Below are 22,362 nucleotides of genomic sequence, written 5' to 3'. Positions count from 1 at the left end.
AGATATGATTTCCTTCATAAAGAAGAACAAGAGTTGTTTACTCATGAAGAAGTAGATCAAGGAGATGATCCACTTACCTATGAAGAAGCTATATCAGATATAGACTCTTTAAAATGGACTGATGCTATGAAATCCAAAATTGACTCCATGTATAAGAATCAAGTTTGGGATCTTGTTGACCCACCTGAAGGTATTGTACCTATAGAGAACAAATGGGTTTTCAAGAAGAAAATTGGTTCTGATGGAAAGGTAGAGACCTGTAAGGTAAGGCTAGTAGCGAAAGGGTTTTGCCAAAGGCAAGGAATTGACTATGATGAGACTTTCTCGCCTGTTGCCATGCTTAATTTAATTAGGATTCTATTAGCAGTAGCTGCATACTATGATTATGAGATTTAGAAGATGGATGTCAAAACAGCTTTTCTCAATGGATACATTGAAGAAAACATTTTCATGGAACAACCTAGGGGTTTTGAATCCCAAGATGATTCCAAGGTATGCAAGCTAAAGCGATCCATTTATGGGTTGAAGCAAGCTTCGAGGAGTTGGAACATCTGTTTTGATGAAGCCATTAAATCATTTAGTTTTATCAAAAATGAGGATGACCCATGTGTATATAAGAAGGTTAGTGGCAGTGCTATCACTTTCCTTGTCTTATATGTGGATGATATACTATTAATGGGTAATGACACAGGTATGTTGACAACTGTAAAGGTATGGTTGTCAAATACATTCTCCATGAAAGACTTAGGGGAGGCAACCTAGATTCTTGGGATTCGCATCTATAGAGATAGAGCGAAAAGAATAATTAGCTTATCCCAAAGTCTATACTTGGAAAAGGTGTTAAAGAGGTTTAACATGCTTGATTCCAAGAGAGGATTGTTACCAGTGACACATGGTATCCACCTTTCTAAAGAGATGTCTCCAAAGACACCTGAAGAAACAGATAAAATGGCCAGAATTCCATATGTTTTGGCTATTGGAAGTTTAATGTATGCAATGTTGTGTACTAGACCAGATATCACATATGTTGTTAGTTTGACTAGCAGGTATCAATCCAATCCAAGTTTGGAACACTAGATAGCTGTCAAGAGTATCTTTAAGTACTTGAGAAGAACTAAGGATTTATTCTTCATCTATGGAGGTGGAGACTTGCAATTGGATGGTTATACTGATTCTAATTTCCAATCAGATATCGATGATAGAAAGTCTACCTCTGGATATGTGTTCATTTGTAATGGAGGTGCAGTCAGTTGGAAGAGTTCCAAACAGAGTACGACTGCAGATTCCACTACAGAGGCTGAGTATATTGTTGCATCAGATGCTGCAAAGGAAGCTGTTTGGATAAGGAAGTTCATGATAGAAATTGCAGTAGTTCCTTCCATTGAGTCAGCAGTTCCACTACACTGTGACAACAATGAAGCAGTCATACAGGCTAAGGAACCAAGGTCTCACCCGAAATCCAAACACATAGAAAGGCACTACCACATTATAAGAGAAATAGTTGGGCGAGGCGATGTAGCCATGCAGAAAATAGCATCAGCGAAAAATCCAGCTGATCCATTCACAAAGCCTATGTCACAGACTCAGCTAGACCGACATCTTGAGAAGATGGGTCTAAGATATTGTAATGAATGGCTCTAGTGCTAGTGGGAGATTGTTAGTAGTATGCCCTAGAGCAAATCCTTTAGTATGTATCTTGTACATATTTTATTAATAAATGGCATTTCCACTTTTTCCATTTACATAATATATTTATGTGTAATATAAAAGGTCCATTGATATTTTGTTAGAAATTCTATTCTTAAGCTGTTAAGAATATGAGTGACAGTATATCTAGCACAAAGTATCATAAATAGGTTCACAATCGAGGATACTTCATAATAAGGACATGACTTATCCAGAAAGATTGTATTCATGTTTGTTCCCAAGTTATTTATATGAGATATAAATAAGATGGAATGGTGAGTCTCATGCCATATAACAAATATGATAGGCACTTATACATGATAAGTAGGCTGAACCAGTGACACTTATGACAAGCACATGGAGTTTACTCTTGTCAATGCATTGTCATAAATCATATCAGTGCATATAATCTTTAGACCTGATATAGCACAGTTATCTTGTATATAGGTGGTTTGAGTTTGATACTGCTTTCATACTTGTACTGTGTGTGGGTATATGGAAATGTGTTAGTTCCTACTAGTTATATATGGAGGTAGGTATTGATCAAGATGGAATCTGTTCCTCTAAGTAAATAGGGATAAAATCCTATGTTCATTTAATTGTTCTTGATATTTCAAGTTCCTGGCCAGGACAGATAGATTTATTCAGAAAGAGTTTCTGATGAGAAAATATTTTTAATCAAGAACTGGAATTAAAAGACAACATAATATTCATAGCAAATGGAGTTTGACATAAACCATGACTCCAACTTGAGTTGGGATTTTGTAACAGAGAGATTCTAGTGCATGGTAACATATGATTACAGGTTCATTTAAGGTAAACCGTATTACTAATTGGGTGGTCATGGCATGCTATGCTAGTTGTTAACCATGGTCTATGAGGTGCATAAAATGATTTAGAGAAATCATTTATGGTAAGAAAGAGTTCTGATGATATTAAGAGTTGATATCATATCTCATTGCCAATTAGTGATGAGCCTAGTAAGTCACACACATACGCAAGTTATCACCTAATTAAATATGATTTAATTAATTAATTAATTAAAGAGTTTAATTGATTAATTAAATAGGTTTAGTTTGCAATTAGATTGCAAAGTCCCTAGCATGACTTGAAACCAAATCTAGATTATTGGATGTATAGTATAAGTTAAATTTATATTTAAAGTGTTTAAATATGAATTTAATTAATGAGAAATTAATTAATAAAGATTAATTAATTGATTTATATTTGATATAAATTGATTAGAAGAAGAGAAATAATTATTTTGGGTTGAGAACTCAAAATTAAGACACAGGGGCATTTCGGTCATTTCACAGGTTGACATGTGGCACCATGAGATGGTGACACATGGCATTACACATAAGCTTGTCAAATGTTTTTTAATCATGTAGGATGATTAAAATTAAGATTAAATATAGGTTTGACACTTGGCACAATGTGATTGGGTCAATTAAACCTATAACCAATCAGAGGGTGACATGCGGCATGGGTTTAATGTGTTGACCTAGCTATATAAGTGTTGTTATGAAAAGAAAATAAACAACCAGCAGCTATCCTCCTTTGTGCCGCCACCTTGAAGCTCCCATTCTCTCTTTTTCTTCATCTCTCATCTATTCCAAGAGATTAGCAAACAATCTCTTGAATTAAAAATACTAGAAATTGTTTCTAGTGTCCTGTTTACATCTTTAATCTCTTAAAAGGCAAAACTTGATTTTCTAATTAATAGAAAAAGCTTTAGAAGCTGTTCAAGGGCTGCCATAGGTGTTCTTGGTGTGGACAAGCTAGAGGGACAACATCTGGTGTCCTGAAGACGCATCCGAAAGGCACAAATACACTGCAGTGCATTAAGAGGTTAATGTATTTGTTCTTGATCTAATCTAGGGTTTTAAAATTAATCTGATTAATTTTAAAATCTTAAATGGCCAATAAAGATCCAAAAACTTATTAAAAGTGTTTTAATATATTGTTTATCATTGAAATCAAATAGATAAAAATAAATCTTACATGATGCATGTAACCCTAGGTGAAATTTTTGAATTCAATGGGATAAACTTGTATTTTTCACGCTTCCGTTCCTTTATAAACTTCCCAAAACTTCAAATTTCCTTCTTCTTATGGGTACCTAAAGCTTCTTTATAGTGTGGGGATGATTTTTAGTGAAGAGAGTTTAAGGTTTTATGGGGAGGAAGCTTAGGAAATCAAGCTTTGAGAAAGAAAAATAGAGGGAGAGATAGAACTTTAAATTTCGGCCATGGAGGAGAGAGAAGAAGAAGATGGCTTTGGTAGGTGGTTTTTGTCTCTTATGTCTATATATATATATGTATAATTATTATACTTTAATTTTTTTTTTTATAATGTCATAAGTCTATTTCTTTTCCTTTCTTTTCTTTTCTTTTCTTTTCTTCTTCTTTCTTTTCTCATTTTCATAAATCAATTTATACTTTTAATTTATTTTAATTATTTTAATTTCTCTCATTTTTAATTGATATTTAGGTCAAAATTCATCTCTAAGGGTGAAATGACCAAAATGCCATTCTTTGTGTTTATCGAGTTATTTTTGTCAGTACTGATTAATAAATTCTCTTAAATTTTATTTAATGTCTTTAATGTCATTTTTATTTAAATAAACCATTAATTAAGTCCCAAAATTATTTTCTTATATTTTCTTAACATTTATTCCATCAATTTATGTCTCCTCACTATAATTTAAGTGTACTTCTAGATATTCTGACTATCCGAACAAACATTAGTCATCTGAACAGTAGAATATACGGATTAACTATGGTGAGGGCATTACGCATCCACATCTCTCATCATCATCATATGGACCCTCCTGGGCCCTCTAAAATAGGCAATCTTCACAATTTGAAAAATTACATTTTAGTCCCTATAACTATCATTTCATTATAAATCATTCAAATGAGCTTTAAAATTTCTAAAATTCTGCCCTGCGGTCCTTAACAATGTGATAAAGCTAATACAAAAGGAATTATAATTTTCTAACCTCCCACGAAAATTTTATAGATTTTTAATCTAAACTTGGCACTGGATAATTGAAGAAACTTAGGGTTTGGGTTTACCTATACCAATTCTGACGCTTGGAATGCATCTGGGGCATCTAAAAATGTTGAAATAGCCTATAACTTTAACCCGGGTCTGAAGTGGTTCCACCAGCTTATCTGCTCGGCCTGAAATTATAGATCTGGAGGACGGTTAAATTGCCATGAAACCAAAGTATCTACGCAAAGCCCACAACACCAGGGGTTAGAATAAAATATTTATGTTTACATATAAAATAATGATTTGAAAATTAGGGGTGTTACATTCTTCCCTCTCCCTCCCCCCCCCCCCCCCCCCTTACAGAAAATTCATCCTTGAATTTTGCACAAGGTAAAATAAAGAATTATAAGATTACAAAGTGGACAAGTACGGGTACTTATTACGCATATCCTGCTCTGACTCCCAGGTACACTCTTCTATCGATTTGCTCCTTCATAAAACCTTAACTATAGGGATCTGTTTTGACATTACCTGCCTCATCTGAAAGTCTACTATGGCTACTAGCTACTCATTGAAGGTTAGGTTTTCCTTTAACTCCACTGTATCGGGTTGTAACACATAGGAAGGATCTGGTATGTACTTACTAAGTATGGAAATGTGGAACATTGGGTGGACATGAGAAAGGCTTGGTGGTAACTCCAATCAATAAGCCACTGCACCAACTCTATCAGTAATCTCAAAAGGCCTAGTATTGGGATGCGAGCTTGCCATTCTTCTCGAATCTCATAAATCCCTTCATCGGAGAGACATTCAAAAATACATAATCGCCCACTGTAAATTCTAAATCCTTTCGCCTAGGATCCACATAGCACTTTTGCCTATTGTAGTGTCTTAGCTATCATCACCATTTCATAGCGAAACTTGTACCTCAAACCACTCCTCAATCTTTTTCTGACATCTTCAGTACTCACTATACCTCCACTACGCTTGACTTGATATCTCATAACTTCAATCAGCTTTGGTGCTTACCTCTCCTTCATTGTGCCCTAACGTATCTCTTAGTGACTTTAGTCCCCATTCCACTGTTTCAACAATCTCTACTTCCCAAAGGCATAACTTATGTTCCTCATCCTATAGTATCTTATGAGATGCTTTCCTGTAGCACCTATTATAGGCATCTTGTTCGACATCTTTACTTGTCCCATGACCTTAATGGTCAACACCTATGCATCTTCTCACTCCCATGACACTTCAAATTTCTAATCTACTTTGTGCCATTAGTAAGGTCCTTAGACCAACTCCGGTCCATTTTATGCATCTAGTCCTATACAGCTCCATCTAAGTGCTAAGTGTACCCTACACCATCTATCAACATTAGAAAGTGAACTGGGTCTCTTTTCTTATACAATAAAAGTGTTTATATTCCCTGACAACCCAGTTCATGCGACTTTATCATTTCCCACTCCTTTGGAATGGAAATATCTTGACTTCTTCCTAAAGCTTCTTCTTATGTGACGTACTTCCTGTCACATTGACACTTAGATCATTACTCCACTACTCCTTGAATATATCATCTCACCATAACTTGTTTTAAACATGCTTTAGTGTGTCCCTAGCTTACTTATTCCTTCTTATTCTCATTATTGTAACCAACTCTACCGAGCTTTTCTTCTGTCCTTTGGATCTTATCTACTTCCTTTTTCTGTTCTGCTATTGTTGATATCTTTCCAACCTACTGTACTTATTCTTTAACCTTTGTCTTCTCTCACCTTTATACCTTTTCATTTAAAGATTTTCATCCCATTATCAACTTTAACCTACTTTTTATTTCTTAGTCCTATCTTGATTACTAGTTTCATTACTTCTAGAATTCTAACCTTACGATTGGTTACTACCAGCACATCCTTTACATTATATAACACTTGTAATTGGCCATAGAAAATTCTTCTTATATCCCTTTCCCAACTTGACCATCAACACATTATCTTTCCCTACTACCCTTATAGGAAATTGCTTATCATGGTTAGATAGGAGCCCTTGAAACTATAAGTTCCACCTGAACTAACATGGCTGTGAAAAATGTGTGTTATGCTATAATTCCAGAAAAGATATTTTACGTGCTCATTCTCCTTAATATAACCACATATATTGCCCACGGCTCTCCAAATTTCAGCCTCAAATTTACCTATTAGCAACAATTTCATCCACTGAAACTCATCCATAAATAGTACTACGATACATCGAGAACATTGCATAGTTACTACGATACATCCCACCTACTAGATTTCCCGAACCTCTTATCTCTCTTGAACTCACTAATATTATACACTTACTCTGACTGGGCTATCCACTGATGATTGCTAGCAGTGGTACCCTTACCCCCATATAGGGTAGCTATGCTGTAATAACTCACCTTTAAATACTAGTACCTTGCACTAGATAAGCACATCATTAGCCCCATATTGACAAAAACATAGTATTATTTGGAGTACGTATTTCCATAGTAGACCTTAATATGTCTGCAAACTCTATTTCATATCTCTATGTACTCCACAAAAATCAATACACTAACTAAAGCACTCTTATATTACCCGAGGTATAACGCAGAAGCTAGAAATAAAGAGTTATAAAAGAGGATGAAACAAGATCCTATACTCTGCATGTGACACCCCTTACCCGACTACAGTGTAGCCGAGCAAGTTATGCCACTCAGTGTGCCGGAGCACTCTATTTTATCTTAATTCATTTTTATCGTAGTTTTGAATATAACTTGTGAAATATAATTCATTTATTGAAATTGTAATTTATTTGAGATTCCGAAAATTTTAAAAAAAATCCGGCGAAATACCGGCTAAAAATGGAGAAAACAGTTCTTCGGAACCTATGAAAAACACTTCTAATAATCATATTCATCTATTCACAAACTCCAATATCAAAATCTCAATATTTTTCAACCATTCGTTTCTCAATCATTCATCACATTTGATAGTCATGTAACAGTCACAGATCAATATTCACTTTTCCATTTACAAACACAATTTTGCATTATTTACATGAAAATCAAAATACATTACATAAATTTCATTTACACAAAGGAAAATAAAAAAATCAATTACAAAATACCAAAATGAAGACTAGTGTCCTACCAATGCACTGTAGACGGTGAGGTGACACGGACACTATGCAGAACTGTGAACTGCCTTACCGAATCTATGGTCTACTGGGCCCTCTGTCCAAATCTTCAGTACCTACGCGTTGCAAAAGCGACGTGCTAAGCATAAGGCTTAGTGGTGCCAATAATACAAGAAAATATAATATGCAAATAAAAATAATAATTTCCTTGCTATTGTGTTCATAAGAAATGAGTAATTACTAACTTATTGTTTAGTCGAGGGCTAATCATGTTTTATGATATTAACTTCTTCATGAATTTCGTTAATTTTTTTTTTTCATGATCTTGAGCTTCCTTGTATTTTTTTAATCATTCCTGATACTTAATTTTTGTATTTTCTTTAATAATTAGTTCACAGTTATACTTTTCCATGCCCAAGTAACCTATACTGGACGACTGGACTGGATAACGGGTCGTTGGCACTGGACACCGCGGTGTCTCGGGCCGTCATACCATGGGACGCAGAACGTCAACCATGTATGCAGTCAATATAGCCAAAACCTATGATATCACATAATCGGGCATAAAAGCCATGAATACGGGTATAAAAGCCATAGATACGGGCATAAAGCCATGAATACAGGCACAAAGCCTTTCCTTTCGCAGTACTGCTAAAACAATACCCTATTGGCATGCCAAACTATCCAATCCGACACACATGTCTAGGCAATACAAGGGCACATAATATCATTAAATATTCATAAGTTTTATTATTTCATTTTATGTTCCAATTATCGTTCATAGTATTTTAATTTTATTTATAGTAGAAGCATAAATCTTCAAATCTCATTTTTATATAATTTATGCATTCATCATACCATTCACGTTAATTGTAATTTACATCAATCGATTTTCATGTACCATTTGTACATCGAAATATTTCCATTTCTCTCATGATGAGAGCAATTAACCCATTTACACATCCATGTGATTCATCTAATCGTTACAATATTTATATGAATTAGTATTCACATTATTACCTCTCATGTACCAATTTTTGTACAAGGTATTATAATCCTATTTGAAACAAAGACGTAAATCCTAATGATAACTTTATCTCATTTATACTCTAAACAATCCATTTGTGTTAATTACATTTTATATTTCAAGTTGTATTACTTATGTAATATGTGTCATTTTGTTTACTATTCACCTTACTAGTCAACCAAAATGTTAACTTTTTCATACAAAATAAATTTATTGAACCTAAGTTCTCAAACATACCACATTTTGCATTTAAAACTTGTTGGAATAAGTCACAAATACCATTTCCAAACTTAAAACCAAGAGGGCAGAATTTTCAGTTTTTGTGACCCAACTTTACTGTTCTATTAAGCCCTGTTGCAGTGGGAATTTGAGGAAATGGTAAACATGAAAGTTGTTCCTTATTTTGTCTAGTTGAATTTCCTTTTTTGAATCACTCCATTTGGAGTTTTGTAGCTCCAGATATGGTCCAAAAACTACAGCTGGCCGGATTGCCAAACTGCACAATTGACCATATCTCTGATAACATGAGCAGTGTTGTGAGTGCATGTTTGAATAGGTTCTGGCCATAATTTGGGGTAGGTTTCTTCATAAAAGTTGTTTTTCTATGTCTTAACTTGTTGCTGTAAACATTTCAGGTCAATTGACCATATCTACAGTGAGTTATGGCCAAATGAACAGTTACTGTTCATTTGGTCATTTCTGCAGTCTTTGCGGGTGTCGGATTGGGACCAACTTTTGGTCCTCTTGCTTTGGTCTTTTGGGCATGGTTTCTTCAGCAAAAATGTGTCATTATAAGCCTAGTTTCATGTCCAATTGGCCAAACACCAATTGAACCTACATAGCCAAAGATATGGCAGTCAAAGTGGACTGAAATCTCAGCCACCCTGCTGCACTCATTGGGCAGCCTGCCCATTCCACTTTGCCATGCAATAATTCATTCCTAATTATGGTCAACTTACCTCAAATGGTCACTAATTGACCATTAGAATGTTCTTTAACAATTTCATAAGCAAAGTCAAAATTTCACTCCTAAACCCTAGCTCAAAGTCATGGTTTTCACAATTTCTTTAGTTAACTCTTTCATTCTTTGTATATATAGATATGTATACACTTTAAACATAATCTCCAATTCACTCTAAGTCCATTAATGCAATCAAACTCATTCCTTCCTAGGGCTGCTGAAAATTCAAGGGATGCATACACTTAACTTTTATTCATTTAATTTACAATTTCTCACTTATTTCAAGCTTCTAACATGGAATCAAAGAAGTATATATATAAGTAGGCACTAACCTCACTTTAACCTCTTGTAGGGCAGATTTCTCAAAGCTAAAACTTCACTTTCCTTCACTTTCTAGGCTGCCAAACACTTCCCAAGAGGTAGAGACAAGCTTTTAGTGAAGGGACTTAGGGTTTTATAGTGCAAATTCATGGGAAAATGGAAGTAATTAAAGAAAACTTCCATGGAGAGTTATGGAGGAGAGGATCACGTTTTGAAGAAGAAGATGGCTGCTTGTTTTTGGTCTTCCTTGGTCTTTATTTATCTCTTTTATTAATTAGTCAAATGGTTACTTAATTGTGATTGGTTATGGCTTTTAAATGACATCATCAAGATGTCATAAATTGCTTTTTATTTCATTTTCCTTTTCTTTTATCCACTACTCATTTCCAATTTCATTTTTAGTAATGTTTATTCATATTTTATATCATATTAATTATTTACTTAACTGGACAAGTCGGCCAAAAATCACCTCTGAAGGCGAAATAACCAAAATGCCCTCCGTTTGGCTTAACGGGTCAAAATTGTCTGTACCGATTGAAAAATTTTTCTAAATATTTTCTTGGCATTCTAATGCCATAGGAACCTCAATGACCCTTCTCTGGAGTCCCAAAAATTATTTTATGAATTTTTTCCTGGGTCTAGGGCTCCTCGTTGCGAGAACCGCAACTTCCCTTTGGGTTACCCATCGCTTGGGCACCGGCTCATTTGACTTAGTTGTATTTTATTTCTAAAATTTTTCCTAAATTTTTCTTATTAATATTTGAGTTAATTATGGTTCCTGACTTTAGTTTAAATATTTTTCCGAACGTTCTAGCTGTCCGGACTGACACCGGTCACCAGAACAGTAGAATGTACGGAGTTGCTACAATGAGGGTGTTACACTGCATATGACTTGCTAAAAGACTCCTTTCACACTCCAATTATACTCTTTCCCATGAATCTAGAGCCTAAGCTCTGATACCATTATTGTCACAACCCAATTTATGGGTCAGACTAACACTAGGACTTGGGTCAGCATAAAGCCCCCAAAGCCCGTAGTAAGCCTAACTATTCATTAGCCCAACCTTGAAGTCCATATACAAGCCCAATTTCAAGAAATTAACTGGATAAAGTCTGGCCATATCCAGAACCATCCAACGGGGAGTTTTTGACTCACCTGACCTGTAATCACAATATAAAACCATTCGGGGAGCTCAGCTCACCCATAACATCCTCAATAAACACAATGTGATCACGGGGAGCCCAGCTCCCTCATCCATATAAACAAACAAATCCATAAGTCCACACATACATAATCAATAAGTTAACAAATTTAAATAGTTAATCTTTTACAGACCCAGCTAAATAAAATGTCACTAGCACATGTGGAGTTCTAGATTACAAATTTAGTAAATAATAATACAAATAAATAACTGCTAATAAACTTGTAAGAAAGGAAGCAGAGTATTTTGAAAAAGAACTCCAGTAGCTTGGAAAAATGGATGAACAAGAGTGAGCATTCGACTCATAGAGTAAGATATTGATTTTAAAAATAATTTCTATAACTATCTAGTTCTAATGCATCCTTAAGGATGAAATGCAACACTGATAAGCAATTTTACTAATTTCAAGCAATATTCGCACAAAAGAATAATTTAGAGCACTCACACACACTAATACAACACAACAGATATATACATATGGGAGCTGATCCCCTATACAGCTCTCTTAATCCAAGGTGTGCCAGCGAGATCAACTTAAAACGAACTTTCACTTAATAATCCAAATGCGGGAGTCAGTGAGATCAACTCAAAGCCATACTCACCCTGACTTTCTCAAAAATGACTGGGCCTCAAGTGAGACTAGCTTAAGTCGATTTGCCCATCCTACCCATATCTAGCACACCACACCACATGTACGCCGACACACACACACACAGCTCCAAATTACCCTAAGGTGACATTCACATCTATTTTTCAAATAAAAAAAAAATACAACATAGAGCATGCCTTGTATTTAAGTACAAACATATATTTATATGTGATGCATGAGCATGCCTTGAAAAGATAATAATATTGAAATTGTAAATAAAATGAATATCTATTCACAAATTAATTGAAAGTCAATGCGGCAACTAGGTAGAGGAGGAAGGCTGGCTCGGCTCACCTAAATATTATATCAAAAATTTTATCAATATTTATTCAAACAAAACTTCAAAGAGTCAAAGGACAAATTCTAATTTTTGCCAAAAATCCAGCAGAATTTCTCCTATACCTAGGACCTACCCAACCTGCAAAATAATCCAAATAGCACTTCTAATACAAAAATCCCAAATGCACATCACAGCATCATCATATGGCCCCTCTTGGGCCCTCTAAAATGGTCAATACTCATAATTTGAAAAATTACATTTTTATCCTTATAGCTATCATTTTATTATAAATCATTCAAACGAGCTCTAAAATTTATAAAATTCTGCCCCGTGGTCCTTATGAAGCTAATACAAAAGGAATTATAATTTTTTAACCTCCCATAAATATTTTATAAATTTTTAATCTAAACTCGGCACTAGATAATTGAAGAAACTTAGGTTCGGGTTCACCTACACTAATTCTGACACTTGAAATGCGTCCAGGGCATCTAAAAATGGTGAGCTAGCCTATAACTTTGACTCAATTCTGAAGTGGTTCTGGCAGCTTATCTGCTAAGACCGGAATTGTAAATCTAGGCGACCGTCAAACTGCTACGAAATGAAAGTACCTACAGAAAGCCCACAACACTAAGGGTTAGAATAAAATATTTATATTTACATATAAAACAATGATTTGAAAATTAAGAGTGTTAATAGTGACAAACTAATGGCTATGAAGGGGTTTAATTAGTTTGACTTCACTTAGGTAATGAATTTTTCACAAATAATACATTAAAGCCTTTTTGCCTATTCGGTTACATCCATTCCATTTTTTTAAGAGATATCAATTATCATCTTGTTAAGGAACTTAATTAGTGGATATTAGTTGTCTCCCACTAATCATATGAACTTTACAAGTGTCATCATGTCATCTAGTTAAGTAAATGAGTTACCACCATCTCATAGTGCCACTTATCAAGTTAAGCCAAATCTCTACTAAGCCATTAAGTCATTTTCTCTCATGGCTTCATAAGCCATATTAGTCAAATAAAATTCCCATACCTTATAAGTTATATCACATATTAATTACAAATCAATTAAACTCTTTTAATTAATTAAATTTATATATAAACACTTTAAATATTAGCTTATATTCCTCTTATAAACCCAATTGCTTGAATTTAGATTCAAGTCATGCTAGAGATTTAGCAATCTAATTGTAAACTAAATTCATTGATTTAATTAATCAATTAAACTATTTAATTAATTAATCAAATTGATTATACCTTAATCATTTGTTCTTATGTGTGTGACTTCTTAGGTCCATTACTAATTGGTAATAAGAATAACATTAACTCTTTAATATTATTGAAATTTTTTCCATATCTAGAGTGAAATTCCCTTTCTACTCTTAGTTCTCATAAATCATGGCAGACACCTAACATAGTGTACCATGACCATCCAACTAGTGATGAGTTAAATCATTCCCTACCTTTGAACCTTACTCATACATACCATACACTAAAGTCTCTCCGTTATAAAATCCTGATTCTAGCTAGGGTCACGGTTTATGTCAAACCCTAATTGCTTGGAATCATATGCCATCATTTTAATTCTAATTCTTGATCCATAAGACTTTTCCATCACAAACTCTTTTCTAACTTGATCTATCTATCCTAGCTAAAAACTTTATTTATCAAGAATAATTTAGATAGGCATAGGACTTTATCCTTATTTACTTAGGGTAACGAATCCTCTCTTGATGAAATACCTATCTCTATATATAACTAGTCAGAGCTAACACACGTCCTTATACTCATACTTAGTACAGATATGTAAGCAGCATTAAACTTAAACCACCTATATATAAGATAACTATGTTATCTCAAGTCAAGAAACTATGTACACTATTAAGATCTAGATGACAATGTATTGACAAGAGTAAACTCCATGTATATGTTGCCTATGTGTCACTAATGTGGCCTACTATGTTATAAGTGCCTACTGTGTTTATCCTAACATCATAATGTTAAATAGCATGGGACTCATCATTCCATTTTCATTAGTATCTCATACTAATCCATAAAAACAAATAGAGGTGACAGTCTGCTCGGCTAAATTATACCCAATGAGATACCCTCGACTGTGAGCCATAATTTATAGCACTTGTGCTAAATTGTTCTTTCATTCATATTCTTAACAACTTAAGAATGGAGCATCTAATAAGCTACAAATGAATATTTTTTTATTAAATATAAACCATTTAAATTAAAAAAAATATATATTTTCCACTAATTGAGAATTAATATTTATAAGATACAAATTGCAAGTTATACTCTAGGCACACTACAATGATGTAAAAGATCTTTGAATGGGGTTTTCACCTTCTTTATTTTGAATATGAGGGGAAAGGAAAGTCATTGAACTAAAAAAGCAAAGGAAAATTGAGAAATAAAGAAAAATATAGGTTTTTACCTTAATAGTTACCTAAAATAAACTCTAATGCTAAAGCAAACAAGGAAAAGAGGTTGCTCTGGTGACCATAATCAATAGTGAAAAGTCAAGCAGAAATAATGCAGAGGCAAAGAGAAAATAAAATGAGCAAAAGTCTTCATCTTTACACTTTTGTAAGGAATGCATTTAATGTAAAAGCACTTAAAATCCTAATTGTTGCACCTGGAGCACTATGCTAACATGATTAATGCATGATCGCCAAGTGATAGCATTCTTGAGACTCTTCATCTCTTGCTAATCACAGAACATAACATGGCAAAGCTCCAACCACTCATTTGAGTATGGTGAGTTCAACAAGACATGAATCAAGCCTGAAAGACTCAGACACTTTGGTGGGGACTAATGATACTATAGGCTCCTAAATGGTACTTGTGGATGAGTACCGAGTAACTTACTAATAGGTGAGATACCCAGACAAGGTCCTACCATAGTTACTCGAATCAATCATTAGAATCATTAGAAGATAAGGATCCTGAGATAGTTGCTGAGATCATAGTCATAATATTCTTAGGACTCCTAGCAATTTGGACTTTGAGTCCTAATCTAATACTATCTCCTTATCCTAATAAGAGTCTACACCAATGTCTATATAAAGGATTTCAGATATGCATGTCTAAACTAATCATTCTCATTCATTCACAATTAGGTTTCCAATACTGACTTAAGCATCAGAGAGGTTGCCCATTAATCCACTAATGTTTTTTATATTGTTTTGCAAATCCACGCTTCAAGAACCATAAACCATACTCGCAAAAGAGGAGAATAGCATCAATGATGCTTTTACAAGAGGCTTTACTCAAAAGAGTGAAGATGACTGTTATGGCATTGATCTTATCTGAAAGAATATTATTATTCAATATTTTTATCTTTTTTGGTAGTTTGCACATGGCCTTATCAAGAGAATTTCTATCTTTTGTTAAAGTTATACTATCAAGTAAACTGTTTATAATAATTAAACTGTTTATAATAATTTTATCTTTGTTTATAATAATTCTAGCTTTATTATTATTGTGTATTGTGTGAACTTAATATATGTAGAAGTTTGTTTGGAAGTTATTGCAAATAAGTGTGCTTTCTTTGTTTTAGGCAGAAAAAAATTTTAGAGCTTTCTTTCTCTCAGTATTCTCTACTTTCTATTCAAATCTTTGTGCAATTAATAAAATTTTGAGTACTATTTTCTATATTTATTTTCTCTATCTTATTTTCTTATTTTCTATAAAAAAATGTTTTTAATTTTAATTTTAAAGGTGTATGCTCTTCACATGTCTCAATTGGAGGATACTGTGAATCAAATATGTATGCCACATGGATTTTTTAAATATCATTATTACAATTCTTATATTTCAAATATAAGAATTTTTCTTAATATATATATATATATATATATATATATATATATATATATATATATGTATGTACATACATACATACATACATATATAAATACATATATATATGTATGTATGTATGTATGTATGATAATAATAATAATTGATGCTGCTGTGAGCCTCTAAAAACTAGTCTAAGTGCCACTTCTAAGCCTAAAAACAAGAAAATAGTGAGGTCAATGCATATATATATATATATATATATATATATATATATATATATATATATATATATATATATGTATGTATGTATGTATATATATCTATATATGTATGTATGTATGTATAATAATAATAATAATTGATGCTGACGTGAGCCTCTGAACACTAGTCTAAATGCCACTTCTAAGCCTAAAAACAAGAAAATAGTGAGGTCGATGGCCTATTGGCTAGCCACTCCGACACTGAGGTTAGAGATTATTGAAAGGAGTGAAAATTTGAATAGTGAGAGTTTAAGTAATGATTTTGGCTAAGTAAGCGTACCTAATTAATGGCTGTTTCTCATATTTACAGACCAAAGGGCTAAGTAGTTATTGTAGTTAAATGCATGAATCTCGGATATTGGCTTAATATCCTAAGATTCCCTCTTAATGATTCAGCCGTATCATTGACTAGTATTGCTGATACTTGCTATAGTTGATTCTCGGCTTACTAAGTGAACATCTACGCTTGATCTATCCCCTTAGCACTCTTCTACTCAATTTAGGTTGCTTAAGAACTCTTCTGCTTGGTCTGAATTACCACGTCATGGTTTATTCAGCTTTAGCATATGCTTTATTTCCTTCTGCTCTGACTTTTTGACTAAACGCTAATACTTTGACTGCCATTCTTCATTTGAGCATAGACTATTCGACTTTATTTTGGGTGGGTAGTATCATTAGTCTCCCCTCGAAGCCTTATAAATCTTTAGGTTCAGGTATTATTCATCCGGTCACCTTGTGTAGAGTGCCCTTGGAGATGTGATTTAGAATTTATTATGACATGTCTTAAGGATAGCTATTAATGTGCGATGTACATGCTACATCTCTTTGATAAGTTAACTCATCATTAAAATTGTCTTGAAGATGCCAAAGGGCAACCGAGGAGACTTTTGGCAGTTAAACTTTTGAAATTTTGCATTTAATGCTCTTATCCTTTTCTTATAAATACTCTTACCTAGTTGCTTTTTTCATTTTGCCATTTCTGTTTTTGTTGCTCTCTTTTTCGCTTTTGCCCTTTGCAATTTTTAGCAAGCTTCCTCTGGCGATCCTGTTCTCTAAGGTAATATCTATTTTCTTCTCCTTTTCCTTCTTTTCTTTTGTTTTCTTTTGGAATGAGTGAGGAAAGAGGCCACAGTGTAACACCCCTCACCCTTCTACAGTGTAGCCGAGCAAGGTGTGCTACATTCAGTGCCGGAGCACCTTATTTTATCTTACTTGATTCATTTAAAAATTTTGTTCTCATTATTTTTTTAATATTAATTATTTTTCTATGGAGAAACTAGTGGAGTTCCCCCTGTTTCTTTTACCATTTGGTGTATTTTACTATTTACCTACTTGAAATTTCAACAATATTTTCACAATAAAATCTCATCAGTTATTTTCATAATCATCTCATAACACACTTAATTCTTGCAGCTCATTTGCATACATATCCATTCATACTCAATTTATGTATCAAAATTCTCAAACTTTATAATTTACATGATTTACAAGCTAATTTCATAAATTCACAATTTATATGATGTACAAATTAATTACAATACCATAATTTACATTACAATTAATAACTAATTATAAATACATAAAGTAACTTTTGTGAGCCCTATCTACATGCATTGCTGAGGAGGTGACAACCTTGAGCACTTCTAAAACTTCTGTAGATCTGGACTCTAAAATCTCAGTCAAAGTACCTATGTGAGGAAACAAATCTATCGCGCTAAGCATTACTGCTTAGTGGTGCAATAATATAATAAGAAAATAATATATACAAATAAGAAATAATTAAGCATTCTAAATATTCAAGTATCAAATGACATTGTCACACCTTACCCCTCTCTACGGCATAACATGATCCCGTAGAATACCTAATGAACTACCAAACTTCACCTACCGATAACTCATTAAGTACCCTACAAGGGATTTTAAAATCATTTTCTTACTTTTTGAAAGTGGTGAGCATTTTCTTACATTTAATAGAAGTTTAAAAACTAGTTCAAATTTTTGTTCATTTTATTTTTACGCAAATTTTAGAAAAATTTTAGCAGAGTGCCGTCTGTATTTTAAGAAAACAGTTCTTCCAAAATCTGTAAAAATACTTCCAATAATTCTTTTTCATCAAACTCACTAGTACCTCAACACAATTCAACATCATTTCTCAATTCAATTGTCATAAAAAATAATACTCAATAATTCCATTCATTTTTTTTCATTAAAGTAAAAACAATTTACATTAATCAGCCAAACTTTACATTAGCAAATCCAAAATTGTATTATTACAAACTCTATACAACTGCTCAAAGTCAATTGATACATGTACATACGGTTACATACACAAATATAAACATTACATTCAGGATATAAAATTATACCCGACAAAACTTCAGAGAGGTAGCTCTAAGATCCTTAGCAGCTCACTCTGCTGCTCCTCTAGTCTCTATATCTGTGACAGCAATAACAGTCATTGCTGAGTACTATAACTCAGTTGTGCACAATATACTAAAATAACATTTATGCATAATTCAAATCACATTTATTCAAATACAGTATTGAAAATGAAAGACAGATGCAAAACATGATTTATAAACTTTTAGTCCAAACAATTTCATTTAGGAAGTCTCAAAATAATTTCATAAAAACACATAGTTATATCATGCCATTCGAAACAATACTCATCTCAATAGCCAAAAGATTTTGAGAAATCACAAGGCTAGCTAGCTCAAATATATGGGTACCCATTCAAATTTCTTCTTCTACTGACACACACCTCAACACTTTAGCCAGATAAGGAATCAAAATTCAAAACTAATTTCTCCCAGTAGTTATGCTAGTGAGACATTAAAATATATGGTCATGACACTGTGGTTTCAAAACTATCTTATCAATTTGCCAAACATTTATTAACAATTAAATCACATATCATCAAATTTCCAATAATTTAGATCAAAAGTATAGTGTACATTTCAATCATTATTTTGCAACTTAAATAAACCACAAATCATTTCATGCACTTTGCAAAGAAATTTTAAAGAATGTTTATGTTGTGTACAAACCTTATACGAGTCGCCTCTTAGCCTTGACTCGATGCTTTGAGTTCTTTTCCAGTATTCTTTTCCAATGAAACACACAATTTTACAGTGTTTCAGTACCATAAATTATCATAAGTCCAAAAATAATTTCAAATCTAACTTTAATATGCTTAATTTGACGTTCTTTGAAATTTATATTTTGGGGTTACTATTCACGATACTATTCAAGTTAATTTGTTGACTTTCTAATGCTTAATAAGTATGGGAATTCTAATTTCACCCACATACCACATTTTGGTTACCTAACTTGTTGGTTTTGGTTGTTTTCCTCAAATCTTAAGTCTCTTAGGTAAAATTCCAAAATTTTAGATTTGGTGCCCTATTTTGTACTGTTTCATTGGTCATGTTGCTGTGGTAATTTAGCTAAGTTTTCTTCATAGAAGTTGTTCCTTATTGTCTTAACTTTATTTCCCTTTTTGAATCACTCCATTTGGAGTTTTGTAGCCCTAGTTATGGCCATTTGAACATGGCTAGCCAGATTTGGTATTACCCAGAATTCTGGGCAAATTTCTGGTTAATGACAGTTTTTGTAGGTTGACTGCAGGTGAGTTTTTGGATACCTTATGGTCAAATTTTGGGTTTGTTTTCTTCATGAAAGTTGTAGGTCTATGTCTCAGCTTTCTTTCGATATAAAATTCAGGTCATTTGGACCTTCCTAGACCATGTTATGGTCATTTACGTAACTACTGTTCATTTGGTCATTTTTGTACAGGTTAGGGTGCCCAATTTCGGATTTGGCCTAATTGTTCACTAAGTTATGGTCACTTTCTGGGCATGACTACTAAATGAAAAATGTGTTTTTTTGTGTCTATTTTCATTCTCAATTGGCCTCATACCAATTGGGTTGGTAAATTTTTAGTTTTTATCCCAGAAAGGGACCTAGGTCAAGCTGCCTGCAGATTGACCCTCACCATTCGAAAATGGAACTTGGTTCCAACAATTCATACACACAACAAATGGTCACAATTGTCTATTTCTCAACTCAAATAAGGTTAACTACATCATTTGGCCAATTCTCAAATTTTTCTCCAATTTCTTCAAAATGCTCAAACCCTAACTACACATAAAGTTCAATTTAATGTATTCAAAGTGTACATGCATGATCTACACACCTAATTCACATCAAATAATCATTCAAAACCATCAAACTCATTTATATCAAACCCTAACCCTAGCTGGACGAATTTCATGTTTGGTCCCTCAATAATTTTTTTTTTTATTTTACACAATTTCTAAGTTATGTGAGCTATATACACAACAATTAAACTAAAATTTTCAAATTCAATCACTTACCTCAATTTAAGCTTTTCTAACTTCTTAAACTCCACTTTTTTTCCTCTATTTTTCACTTCAAATATTCTTTTCCAATGGCACTTTGAAGGTTTCTAGGCTTTTTATAAAGATTTATGGTGGAAATCAAGTATTTGGAAGCTTGAGGCTTTGGTTGTTAATGGTGGTTGAGGGAGAAAGCGAGAGAGAGAGAGAGAGAGAGAGAGAGAGAGAGAGAGAGGATGTTTTTTTTTTTTTTTTGAGAAGAAGAAGACAATTCTTTTTTTTTTTCTTTTGAATTTCTAACTTATTAATACATAATTATCCCCGAAATTTCAATTTTTAAATATTAGGTTTATTACATCATGCTTATGTCATGCAAGATGTAAATAAACCTTTTTCTTTTCCATTTTCTTTTTCATTTATTTTTTTTCTATTAGTTCTTTAATTTAATTCCTGATTCTGAAATTTTCTTTTCTTCAATTTTATTAGACAGTTAGGTCAGGTGTCAGCTCTAGGGGTGAATTGACCAAATTGCCCCTTACTGGTTTAATCCAATTTGCAAGTTATTTGATATTTCTTCCGGATCACTAACCTAATTATTTGACCTACTTAACAATTCTTTTTCATGATTTTCTCTATTCCACTGTGTTCGCAATAGTCCTAAGGACCACAACATCACATTTTACAGTTCGAAATTTGAGTTTAGATTGACCTCGCAGTCATTCCCGAGAAGGTCACCCATCGTTGTGACTCCTGGCTCATTTAACTTTTTGTGTTTTGTTTTTCTTCTTTATACTTAACTATTTGGTAATTACTAATTATTTACGTTAAGGGCTTAACTAGGTGTCTTAGACGTGGTTCTAATTCTCTTAATTATTCAGATCGATACCGGTCATCAGAACAGTAAAATGTACCAGGCTATGCAAATAGGTGAGCTGTGATTCTTTTGCTCTTACAAAGATGGTGAGCTGAGCAAAAAAATTGGAGTAGTTGATTTGCAAGAAAAAGAAGGTTGGGCATACTCTAGCAATTGATGAAGTCATTCCTCCTATGCCAAAGAGGGCCAGGGTTGCTGCTCCCCTCACCTTACCAACATTTGGCGAGCAGCAAAATGTTCCCTCGGTAACTGTTCCTGAGCCAAGGGAAAGAGAAACCGAGGTTACTGGCCCTTCGCAACCACCTCCAACTTAAACATATGAGTAACTGCTTTTTGGGGAGTCTGTTGTAGATAACATGAAGCTTGCCAACTAGTTTGCTAAGAGATACACTCTGTCTCTTGACCGGTTGTAGCTTAAAGGTGAGCAGAATGATGACCTGGCTCTCTGGGCAGTATCCCTCCAACTTAAATAGATGGTGTGCACTTAGCTCCTTAGAGAGAGGAACCAAGTGTTGTGTGGGCGCATCAGTACTTAAGAGACTGAAGTGACGTCACTAATTAAGGCCATCTTTGCTTCTGAGAGAAGAGTCTAAGATCAGAAGGGTGAGCTTCAAATGTTAAGAGATAGATTTTCTGCCCTGGAGGGGAAGCTTCAGAAGGTCTGGGAGAAGCATGCTGCTAAAGAGGCTGAGCTAAAAAAGAAGGCGCAGGAGCTGTTGTTTGACCTTGTAACACCCCTATTTGCATAGCCTAGTATATTTCACTATTCCGGTGACTAGTGTCGGTCC

Source organism: Hevea brasiliensis, chromosome 14, assembly GCF_030052815.1.
Source record: "Hevea brasiliensis isolate MT/VB/25A 57/8 chromosome 14, ASM3005281v1, whole genome shotgun sequence".
Lineage (NCBI taxonomy): Eukaryota > Viridiplantae > Streptophyta > Magnoliopsida > Malpighiales > Euphorbiaceae > Hevea > Hevea brasiliensis.
This window is presented reverse-complemented; position numbering follows the sequence as displayed.